Source organism: Tupaia chinensis, unplaced genomic scaffold, assembly GCF_000334495.1.
Source record: "Tupaia chinensis unplaced genomic scaffold, TupChi_1.0 Scaffold000115_1, whole genome shotgun sequence".
Taxonomy (NCBI): Eukaryota; Metazoa; Chordata; class Mammalia; order Scandentia; family Tupaiidae; genus Tupaia; species Tupaia belangeri.
The window spans coordinates 5,769,824-5,782,128 of NW_006159579.1; positions in this window are offsets into that span (position 1 = coordinate 5,769,824).

The following is a 12,305-nucleotide window of genomic DNA, read 5'->3' on the forward strand; positions in this document are numbered from 1 at the left end:
CTGAACCTGGAGCCTCAGAATCCTCCTTAGTGCAAAATCCAGATAGTTGCTACCAACAATTCAAGTTCCCTGTGACCAGGGAAGATGGCCTTCAGGCTTACGTATTCTCAGCTCAGCAGTTTCCTAGTCCCAAAACAACATCTTTTTTTTGTAACATCAAAATAGTATTTCCAGGGAAGACTCTGATTGGTCTCTCTTGGATCACATGTTTATTCCTGAACCAATCACTGTTGCCAGGGTAATGTGGATGTTCTGATTGACTGGAATAGATGCTTTACCCACTTCCAGGTGGGAGCACATGGTGGTGGCTCTACGAGGGCTGCAATGGCAGAGAGAGAAGTTCTCCAAAGATGGCAGAAGAAGTTCTCCAAAGATGGCAGAAGAACACAGATTAAACCAGTAACAGCTTCAGAAAGCAATATCTTCTTCATAAACATCAAGAAGGAAAATGACAAAATAGATGATTGTCTTCATCAGTGATGACGTGTGAGTTTCCTCATCAGGCCTCAGAATGGGAGTAGAAGAGGACCTATGGGTACGTGGGTACCTCAGACATAGTCACACCCTCTCCTAGAATGCCCACATTCAAGAAGGAAGGACAGACATGGACATAACCATGAGAACAAAACCGCTCAGAGTCCTGAAAGACGCTTTCAACTTACCTTATTTTCCTGTTCTGATTTATAGCAGGGAATTTCACTCAAAGAGGGTCGACTCACACAGCGTCACTGGGACGGTGATCTGTCGCATTTATTCTGTTTCCAAAACTATCACCTAGTGGAAGAGCCCATGACATATACAGAGAGTCCCCAAGTTCAAATCTCTGCCTGCCCACTAACTCCTGAGGAATCTTGGGGGTTGCCTACATTCTCTGAAGCTCTGTCTTCTCACCTGTACAACGGAACTGATAGCCTCTGTTTGCCTCCCCCTGTGAGGAGCGGCCATCATGAGATGCATTGGAGCGTGCTGTGTGCTGAGGGTACAGGCGGAGCACAGCAGACAGCCCCTGTAGCTCACGGTCTCTCTTGCTTATTGAAGAAAGAAGTAAATAAACTGTTTTTAAAAGAGTTCAAATCAAAGGAACCCAGTAGGAATCTGGAGGGCTTAAGCTGAGATTCAAAGAGATGAATTCTCTAGTGGACTAAGTCAGGAAAAAACATTACAGTCAGAGGGAATAGCAATGGCAAAAGCTCCTAGCAGGAGTGCTCCACTGGAGGCAGGAAAGAGGCAGAGTGAAGGAGATGGGGGCCGAGGCGGGAAGGGGGGGCTGGTCTGGAGACTGGGGAATTTGGATGTTCTCCTTAGAACCATGAAAAGCCTTGTGGGGAGGGGAGGGAAAGCCTTGGGAGGGACCTAGGAGTAATAGAATCAACTTAGATTTTCTTGTTTGGTTTTGTTTTCCCAAAAGATTCCTAGTGTGCTGGGAAGAGAGGAAGTAGGAGAGGGAAAGGGGCTGGGGGGAGTCCCACTAGCAAGGGGGCTGCAGGGAGCCCTGGAGAAATGGGAGAAAAGGAGGAATGGAGAAAGGGGCTGCAGGAATCTCACCAGCAAGGGGTCTGCAGAGAGGGCTCTACGGGGAGTGGAAGCCAAGAACCAGTGGGGACTGAGGGCTGGGTAGCTCCCTCAGCTCATCTTCAGCCTCTGCCCTCAGGCCCTGCACCCCTGCAGTTCATCTTTTCCTCCCGGCCCAGCCCTTTCTTGTTATTGTGGGACAGACTCCACAATGACTCATCCAGGACTTGGGTTTCTTGTCCCAGGTGTCTCCCCTTTTCTGACTGCTCTGGGCTCCTCGGGGCCTGTGAGCCTCACTCCTCACCATCTGGGGAATAGCCAAAAGCCCCGCCAGCTGGGGAAGGTCTAAGGAGGCTGGAGTGGGACCCTGACAGCCTCAGGCACCACCCATACTGTCTGCGTCTGGTTTTACTCATCCTGTGCTCCTGCTAGTGAACCTCTTTTCTGCAAATCTCTTTCATCCTTCTAGGCCCCTTCCCCTGGGAAGCTCCACCTAGCGGCCCAAGGTGACCATCCCCACTCTGCTCAGCAGCACCTGTCTTTCATTCACCCCTCTGGAGCTTACCGTCCAGGTGATGGAGGCAGGGCTGCATTGATGGAGCTGAGGACAGAAATACGGTGGAGCCCGGAGCAGGGAACCAATAACACGTCCTGGAGGGTAGGCCAGTGGAGGTTCCCCGAAGTAAGGAACATTTGTGTTGGGTTTTAAAGGAAGAATAGGAGTTCTCTGTGGGGAGAAAGATGAGAAGGCATTCCAAGTCAAAAAATCGTGTGTACTGGAGTCACCTGCAAATCATTTCTGTCACATGTGGAAGGGGCCAGTGCATATAAAAGTTGAATGAATGTGTGTTTGGGAAGAACACGGAGATGTGTGGGGTGGTTCTAACAGAGCGTGCAGTCTGCCAGTGGATAGAAGCAGGAGATTCACAAACAAAAACTGAATTAGTGGTCAGCATCTCAAAACTGGGAGACGTCAGGTAGACTCCTAGAGTGGGGTAGTGGACTCCGCCTTCATGCTGATACATACTGTCAGCTCCCCAGGGTCCCTGCATGGCCCACTTTACTCCTTTGTGCCACTTCTGGGACTCTGTGGGCCTTCGAGTTCCGATAACATGTTCTTTCCGGTTCCAGACTGCGAGCTGTCCCCAGGGCCAGCACACAACCCAATGCTCAGTCTGTGTTTGTTGGCTAAGTGGGTGGATGGTGTGGTGATTGCACCAGGTGTGCATGGCAATAATGCAGCTGCACCCACATGGGAAGGTCCGGGGTTTGCATCCTGAGTCTCCCTGTGCACGCTGGTATGCACATGCATGCCGTGACCCAGGCTGGCTGAGGCTGGGAATGGGTAGCAGCATGGAGACCCTGTTGGGGGTGCTTATGGCAGGGAGTCAAATCCCAAACAGGTCTGCCAGCCTGGAGAGTCAGAAGAAGCTCTGATCTGAGAGCCCTATGGTCATACCCAAGTCTGAGGCAGGTTGTTCCGGCAGCTCACTGGGGGGATGGAGTAGATGAGCCTTGATGCCAAGAGGTCAACAAGAGTCCAAGCTAGTATCCTGGGGACTTGGGGACCCCATGTCTCCAAACCCAGCTCCTTCAAGCAGTAGCTCCATCTCCATCCTTCCATCCCCATGTCCTGGTGCCGTCACTCTCAGCCCTCGCTGCCCCTTGGAATGGTGGAGGAGGTCAAGACATCAGCATTTCTCAGAAGCCAAGTCATCCTCCACACTCAGACGCTCCTTTGTATGGAAGGGACAGCTCCTCCCCCAGCTGGTGAGGGCTCAAGGCAGAGCTGGGAGCCTTCAGGAACCAGAGACAGGAAGTGAGACACTGTGGTCCTCTGTGGATCCATGGTAGGGAGCCACCAACCACCCATGAGGTCAAGTCAACCTTATATTCGGCGTATGGGGTTTGTTGGGATGACCCTGCACACACCCTGGGGAAACACATATTCAGACAAGCCTGACCCATCTGAGAAGTTTTCATGTAAATCCAAACTGCATCAAAATTCCATCTCTCATTTTTCACACTGGCAAAGTGCAGAAGCTTGACAACACATGTGGATGAGGCCTTGAGCAAATCGCTGCTCTCATGCACGGTTGGTGGGAGTGCCAGTTGGCAAAGAGCCTTACAGAAGAGCTGTTGGCAATATCTAACAAAAGAACATTTGCACTTACCCTCTGAGCCAGGATTTGTCCTAAAGATATAATTCCACAAATACACACCGCCAAGTCCCAATAACAGCAACAATAAAATACTTATGCACAAGGTTAGTCATTGAGGCATTATTTATCTGTATAATAATAGCAAAATGTTGAAAATACCAAATCATCCATTCATAAAACTGATGAACGAACTGCGGCACCACATGAGAGAAGGTTAGGCAGCCTAATGAGCCGGGAGGAAGATCTCACGAACCTACATGGAGGGATTTCCAGGCATGTTGTTAAGCGAAAACATAAAATAAAAGCAAAGTGGAAAGAACTGTAAATAGTATGCTATCTTGGGGCCAGCAGGTGGTGTGGTAGTCAAGGAGCTAGATTCCTACATGGCCAATGACTGCAGTTCGAGTCCCAAACCTGGTGGTTTGCTTTCTCATTTTCCCTCTTTCTTTCTCTGGTCAAATTAAAATAATAATAGTAATAAAGTTAAATAAAATAATTCTTTAAACCGCATTAATTTTTTTTCAATAGCATGCGTAGTCCATTTAAGAAAAGAACTGGATGGGGCTGGTAGGTGGCATGGTGGTTAAGGTGCTGGACTTTCACATGGCTGACTGTGGTTCGAGTCCCGGGCCTGATGACTTGCTTTTTCACTTGCCCTTTCTCTCTCTCTCTCGCTCTCTCTCGCTCTCGCTCTCGCTCTTGCTCTCTCGCTTTGTCCCTCTCTGGAGAGTGAAAAGAGGAACTTCGCAGTGGACACTCCTGGCAAATCTGCCTCAGCCAGGGGATGGAGGTCAGCGTCAACATGGGTAAGTCGTGTTGACATAAGTTCACTTGCTATACTGTGCAAGATTGGGGCCCTTGCGTTGCAAACTACCTTACACACCCCCACTGGCTTCACAAAAATGCCCAGAGAGGGCAATAGTCTTCTCCAAGGCCACACAGCATGTTCATGGCAGAGCCAGAATTTGAGCCCCCTGTCTTAACCCCTCACCCAGAAATCTATCCCCAAATTCTGGAGCATGAGAACTGGCTGGCACTCAGTAGGCCTCTTCACAGTATTAACTGAGCTGCCTCCACGGGGATACCCATTTCACACAGAAGGAAAGGGGTTGGGCTGTGGAATTTGCCCACATCTGAAAGTGGTAGGGCCCCCCAAGTTACACCCCCCGAAGGCCTCAGCACAGCCTGTATTCTCCTGCCCTGGGACTCGGCATGAGAAATCTCCCTCCTGAAACCCTACCTCCCTCTTCCTTCTTTCCTATGGGGACAGCCCTTTCCTCTCTGTGGCCCCATTTTGAGGCCCCAGAGCCAACCAAGGTCACACCAGGCCTCTTCCCTACAGTGTGAAAAAACTGAGCAGAAGCTGTGGCCTTGGTGGTGACAGGGAGGGGCTGAGGTCACACTGCGGCCTCACCCTGCGGGTAGATTGGCTTGAGAACTCAGCTTGGGATGAAAGCACGGAATTGTCCGCACAGCTGTGCTTATTTTTCTTCCCCCTTCTGCCTGCAGTCCTGATGGGAAGTGGGGGTCCTGGGAGGAGGCAGTGTGTCCCCCAATCCCAGGGTCCTCCAAGGGCCCTCATGTGCTGCTTTCACCTCCTGGTTTCCTGCACAACAGTCTCAGGTCTGCAAAGTGGGAAGGGGCCCAGGAAACCACGGTTGCAGCCGTTGCGACCTCAGCATGACCCTGGATGCATTGTGCTCAGACGTCTCCTCTTCCTCAGTGGGATCGGAACCCCAAGGGGAAGGACAGGAAATTGAGTTTTAATAAGCATAGCTGGCTAGTTAGATCCCTGGTTATACAGATTGAGGAGAGGGCCCCGAGAGACAGGGACATGCTCAGGGTCACTGAGCAAGACCTATGATAAGACCCCAACTAACCCATTCACTCATTCCTTCATTCGTTCATCCATAAACACATTCACTCAGCACCGACTATGCCAAGCTCTTTGTAAGGATTTACCAGAGAGGAGGTGTGCTCACAATAATTGAGCATGCAAACAAACAACAAACAGGTCCTTCAAAAGGACAATGAGCAGTACTACAACTGAGATGCCTGAGATTACACAGGAGCCCAAGGAAAGATACATAACCAGGCAAAGGAACAGTGGTCAGAGAAGACTTCCTGGAGGAGGTGATAATCCATGCAGAGTCTCAAAGGAGTCATAGGAAGTATCTATGCAAAGGAGAAAGGTCCCTCCAGGCAGGTGGATCAGCAGAAGCAAAGGCTCAGGGATGAGAAGCAGCATGTGGTGTACGTGGGCAGTCAAAAGCAGCTCTGTGCTGCTGGGGCCCAAGAAGTGAAGCAGGAAGAGGCAAGGAGTTCACTTTTCATTCATTCTCCCATCCACATGGAGTACTGATGGTATGTGGGACTCTGTCCATGCACAGGAAACAAAGCAAAGTCTCTGCCCTCACAGCCCCCCCATTCTAGTGGGAAAGAGCAAACCATATAAACCAATAAGGGAACAAATTCATAACGATAATCCAGGCAGCTTGAAACTCATTCTGGGTGATGAGGAGAGAAGTGTGGAGGAGGAACTGAAATAGGATGAGGGGTCGTGGTTCCTATCTCATGAAACATAGTTAGGGGAGACCTGTTGGAGGCAATAGCTGTTACTGGAGACCTGAAAGAAGAAGGGCCAGCAGGTGGCTTAGTGCTTAAGGTGCTAGACTCCTGTGTGGTTGACCATAGTTCAAGTCCTGGACCTGGCAGCTTGAAACTCATTCTGGGTGCATGTGTGTGCATGCCCAAAATCCTGAGAGGAGAATAGAGGAGAAGGGTTTGTGGTGTGGCCATCCTCCCAGGAGGGTGATTTGCCACTTTCTTTCTCTCTTTCTGGCAAGCACATTCACCCTATGACAAAAAGAACAATAGAAGAAAGAAAGAAAGAAGCAAGACAGTGAATAATAAAGAATCTGGGTGAAGCGTGGTCTAGGAGAGGGAGCAGCAAGTGCCAAGATCCTGAGGCAGGAGTGCGTAAGGCTGGAGGAGGGTTGGCAGTTCAAGAAGGACCTCATATAACACGCCAAGCATTTTCTTTCTTCTATTTTGTAAAGTATAAGAAGACAGCAGGGTGCCAGACAGTGGTGCAGTGGCAAAATGTGACACTCTTAGGCTGACCCATGTGGGAAGGTTCTAGGTTCTCCTACAGAGGCCCTCCTGAGTATGCCTAGCACACACACACCCATGGTCTAGGACCGGCTGATACTAGGAGTGGATCGCAGCATCAAGACCCTGTTGGGAATGCCTGTCTGCCTCTAACACTCATGAAAGAAATAAATTAATAAACTTTAAAAAGAGACAAAGAAAAAGAGGAACCAGTAGGCAGCATAGTGGTTAAGGTGTTGGACTCCCATGTGGCCAACTGTGGTTCGAGTCTTGGACCCAGCGACCTGAAGTCTCAGACCTCTCCCACTGGGCACGTGAGCATGTGTGCCCAAAATCCCAAGAGGAGAACGGAGAAGGGATTGCAGCATGGCTATCTCCCCTGGGGAGTGATTTCTCACTTTCTTTTCTTCTGTCTCTCTCTGTCTCTCAGGCGAGTGCATGTGCTTATGACAAAAATATCTCTTAATAAAAATCTGTATAATAGCTCCTTCTGATAGATCAAAAGGAGAGAGGAGACATAGTCAAGTTTAGATTTTAAATTAATTTTTAGATTCTGACTACCCTGTGGAGAATGGACCAGGCAGGAGGAAGATTCCTGAGGAGGCAGAAAGTGATGAAGGCTTGGGAGTAGAGGCAGGAGGCGGAAGGATAAGGAGGGGAAGAAAAGCTAACTCCACATTCCAAGAGGGAAAATCCGCAGGCTAGGTTGCTATTGTGGGGGAGAGAAGGAGGTGTCAGGATGACACCAGGTTACTGGCAGGAGACAGGGTCATCTCCTAGATAAAAGGACACAAGATGAGCAGGACTGGGGAAGGAAAGATACATTTCATCTTGAACTCCCAAACCTAAGCTCCTCTGGAACACTCCTGTCCTGAGAAATGACAATATGAAGCTCTGGAGAGATAGGAGCTAGCGAAGAGGAACAGGGAGTTGGCAGCATAACAGGGATGGTGGGAGAGGGCTTGACCGACAGATAATAGAGAGGGCTCACAATTGTTGAGCCAGAAGCGAAGGAGACACAGGCTACAGGAAGTCCCAGGGTTTAAGGGGTAGCATTGAAGCCCCCAAAGGAACCAGAGGAAGGACTGTCTAGGCCCCAAGGAAAATGAGAGGAGAGTCTTTTGGGGAAACCAAGGGATGTGTCAATGGAGAGAGACAGCAGTGCTAAGGCCGCTCAGAGCCCTTCTAAATCAAGGACTGAAATATACCCACGGAATTTTGTCAGGCAGTGAACAGACAACACTAACTCTCAATGGACTGATGCAGCTCTATCTTCAAGGCCACATTCATTCCCTACTGTTGGGCACCAAATGACTACACAGCTCAGCAGCTCAAGGCAACAATGAACCATTTATTGTTTCCCACAGTTTCTGTGGGTCAGAAATTCAGGAATAGCTTAGCCAGGAGTTTTTGGCTCAGAATCTTTCAAGAGGTCACAGTCAAGATGTTGGCTGAGGCTATGGTTGTCTGGAGACTTGGCTGGGACTGATGGATCTATTTCCAAGATGGCGCCGGTATATGGCCTATGGATAATTAGAGCTGGTTGTCGGCAGGAGGCCTCAGTTCCTTACCCTGTAGACTTCTCTATTGGGCTGCCTCTGAGTTTCTTCACAATAAGGCAACTGGCTTGTTCTAGAATGAGTGATCCCAGAGAGAGCAAGTAGGAAGTCACTACATATGACCTAACCTCAGAAGTCACACACTGTAATTTCCTTGATATCATCTCATGGTCAGCCTTATTCAGAGTGGGTAAGGACAATACATGAAGCCAGGAGTCACTGGAGGTCATCTTTCAGGCTGGCTTCCATGACGCAAAGAAAGTACAAACATAAACATACCCAGAAATATATTTGATCCATAATGATCTGTGGAGGTTTTGAAAAGCCCACTCATGGATATAACATATGATATTTGTTTATACTTCATGGAACATCTCCGGGAGGATATGCTGTTCACTGTTTAGCTCTTTGTATCTTTTACATTTTTTCCCTGTACTGATAAATATGTTTTAAAAAATCATTATCAGATGACTCAAAAGAGTAATCTCTGAGTTTGGAAAGAACATCTTTCATTTATCCAAACAAATATTTACTGAGTTCCTACTGTGTGCCAAGCCTTGTTCTTGGCACTGGAAATGGCAAAGTGAACAAAGCGAAGCTTAGCCACCCTCTTTGGCTGGATTAGTTTCCTCCAGCTGCCAGAAGAAAATGCCACAGACCGTGCGGCTTACACCACAGAAATGTATTTTCTCACAGTTCTAAAGCCCAAAACTAAGGGTTGGGAGGGTTGGTTCTTTCTGAGGATTATGAGAACCTAACTCATTGGGTTGTAGATGGTCATTGTCATATTTACATGGCATTCTCCTGGTATTTACATGTGTCTAAATTCCCCCTTTTCATTTTTATTTACTTATTTTAATGGTCAGAGGGTGCACATGCTCAGCAGAGACAGAGAGAGAGATGGAGAAAGAGAGAGAAAGAACCCCCACTTCCGGGTGCTTTCCTCCATTTCTCCATTATGTTGGGATCTGGGGATCATACACATGTGCCTAATGTGTTTTTCAGGCTTCTGGGGCCAGGATTCACACTGTGGTCAGCCATGTGGGATCTGACTTCCTTAACCCTAGGCTATGGGTTGGCCCCTAATTTTCCTGTGTTATAAGAGCATCTGTCATATTGAATTAGGTCCATCGTAATGATCTCATTTGATTATCTGTGTAAAGACCATTTCTTCAAATAAGGTCACAATCTGTGGTACTGGGTTATGACTTCAACATAGCAATGTTCAGGGAGGACACAGTTCAACCATACCTTTGGCCTTACCATCTAGTGCAGGAGAGTGACAATAAGCAAACAAGTGTGCACCACTTCCGGAGGCTCTGAGGATTATGGACAGAGGCTGCATGGGGTCAGGGGTGACAAGGAGGTCAAGGGCAAGGAGCTGCTACTGGCCACGGGATGGCAGGAAGTGGGTGGGAACAAGAGAGGAGAGTCCACATGGAGACAGATGAGTCTTTGAGGAAGTTTGGCTGGACTTAGACTTGGATCAAGGGAGAAAAGGAGGCCAGGGTCCAGCTGGAGAGCTGAGACTCTCCTGGGAGTGGAGAAGAAGGAAGGGAGGAGTGGGGGAAAGGCAGGCATGCATGAGGATGTGTACTGGGGGTCACACATGTGTATTGGGTGTGGGGGATAACCTGCTGAGAGTAAAGGTGGGGAGTTCATCCAAAGGGGAGAGGAGGGAGAAGGCTTAAGGCTTGGCTGAGGGACATAGGAAGCTTGAGGGTGGGGCTCCCAGTCCTCTCTTAGTTCCCAGACCTTCCCTTCCAGTCTCCCTCCAACACTCCCCCACTCCCCAGCCCCAGGCCAGCTTCTGTCTTTCCCACTTCCTCCCCAGCTCCCACTGGCCCTCGGATGATGTGTATGTGGGACTCTCCCACCCCACAGCTGTCCGAGCTGATCAAAGCATGCTGTGTTCACCACCACCATCCCACCACCCCCACCCCCATCTCAGGGCCACATGACCTCACCCCTAGGATTTACAGGCTCCTTGTCAAGGGACTCCTTTTTGCCACTGGAAAATTCTGCCTTCACATTGATGACAATATTTGAAATTCTTTAGAAGCTGCGTTTGATCTTGTGGCATCCCTCAGACCAACCTCTTGCTTGCAGTGAGGCCCAGCCACTCGGAAAGCAAAATCCAAACACTTTACAGTGAGTGGCCTTCAAGGCCTATGTGGTTTACTCTCTGTATGACTTTTAGCATTTTCCTCAAAGGTCTTTCTTTCTTTCTTCCATGAGAGAGTAAGAGAGAGAGACATTCCTAACCAGGTCTTCCTGCCATGACCCACCGCCAGTCTCAGCCAGCCCGAATCACGGACAGACGCCCAGGTACCCAACGTGCTCACCTGGCAAGCAAGCCCAGGACCTTTCCCATGTGGATCCAGTTACATTACCTCTGCACCACTGCCTGACCCTAAAACCCTTTTTATTTTAAAATAATTTGAGACTCATGCAAGAATCGCAAAGTCTGTCAGAGAACTCCAGTATACCTTTCACCTGGCTCTCCTCATATTAAATCTCACATAACCACATTAAGTCCATCAAAACCAAGAAACCAACATCTGTGCAATGAGTATTACTCTTACGATAAAGCGAAATGGTTGCGGGTTATTTGATTTTTATTTTGGAATATACCACAGAAGCAAAGACACGAAAATTGTATGCAGAGTTGGAAGAATAATGACTAGTACCCTTGAACTTGCCTATCCATTTAAGACACAGAACACTGCTATCCTTCAAGCTCTCTGTGTGCGCCTCCATGATCAAACTCCCCTGACTCTGTCACAGTACCGGGGATTTTCATTCATGGGGGTGACAGAGTAACAACATGGAGGGAATAAAGCCATAGAAAGAAGTCATTTCCTACAGTTCCCAATAGAAGGAGGCATGCCACTCCAGGCGGGGCCACCCGGAGAAGCACTAGGTTGGTTAGGAGGTAGCGGCAGGAGCCAGGAAAAGGAACAGATGACAACCCATGGAGTTTCATGGGAAAGGCAAGGCAGGGCAGGTAAACGGTGTAGGACTGCTAGTCTGAATCATCTCAGCAGGCTTCGGGCTATAGGGGCTGTCTCTGGTTGGCTGACCCTGGCCCTGGCATATTTCATTGGCTTGGTATGAGAATTTGGTAAAGGGAATAGTTAGGGGTATATACTCAGGATTGGTTAGTTTCCTTATGAAAGGCTCCTAGCCAACATCTTGATATCTCTAAGAATTGGCCAGCCCTAGGAGCAAGAATGTTTAAGATGTTAAAACATCTTAAGATACAGAAAGTTAAAAACATCATCCATACACCCTTCCCTCCATGCCCCTTGCTTTTTCAATAGTGGATCTGTTGTATATAAATCCCTAAACAAAATATGGTTTGCTTTGTTTCATTTCAAACTTTATCTGAATGGAGTCATACTGAATACATTCTGGGGTGACTTACCTTCTCCTCTCAACCTGCTGCCTTGGAGACTCATCCATGTTAACACAAGCAGCAGAGTTCGTTTGCACTGCAGTAGAGGAGTTTGTTGTCTGCATGTCAGTCTGCTCTACGACTGCTTATTACAATGTATGTGTTCTCTATTATTCATGGATATGCACGCTCTCTCCAGGTGAGCAAAGCTTCCATGAGTATGTCTGTATCTTGCTGAGATACAAATGCAGGGACTTCTTTTGGGTAAACTTGAGACTAAAAGTACCTGCACATGTATCCTCACAGTGTCACATCTACAGCTGTGCTGAAGATCACAGGAAACTGTTTTCCCACGTTCCCATCATCTTTTGGTGCAGTTTGGCTTTTACATTTCTGCCAACCCAGTTGATGTGAAACGACATCTCACTGGCTCTTAATCTGTGCTTCCTTGCTTAGAAATGAGGTCGAGCATCTGTTCTCGTGTTTATGAACCACTTTTGCTTCTTTGTTTATGAAATCTCTACTTGTGTCTTTTGTCCATTTTCTATCATGTTATTTACTAGT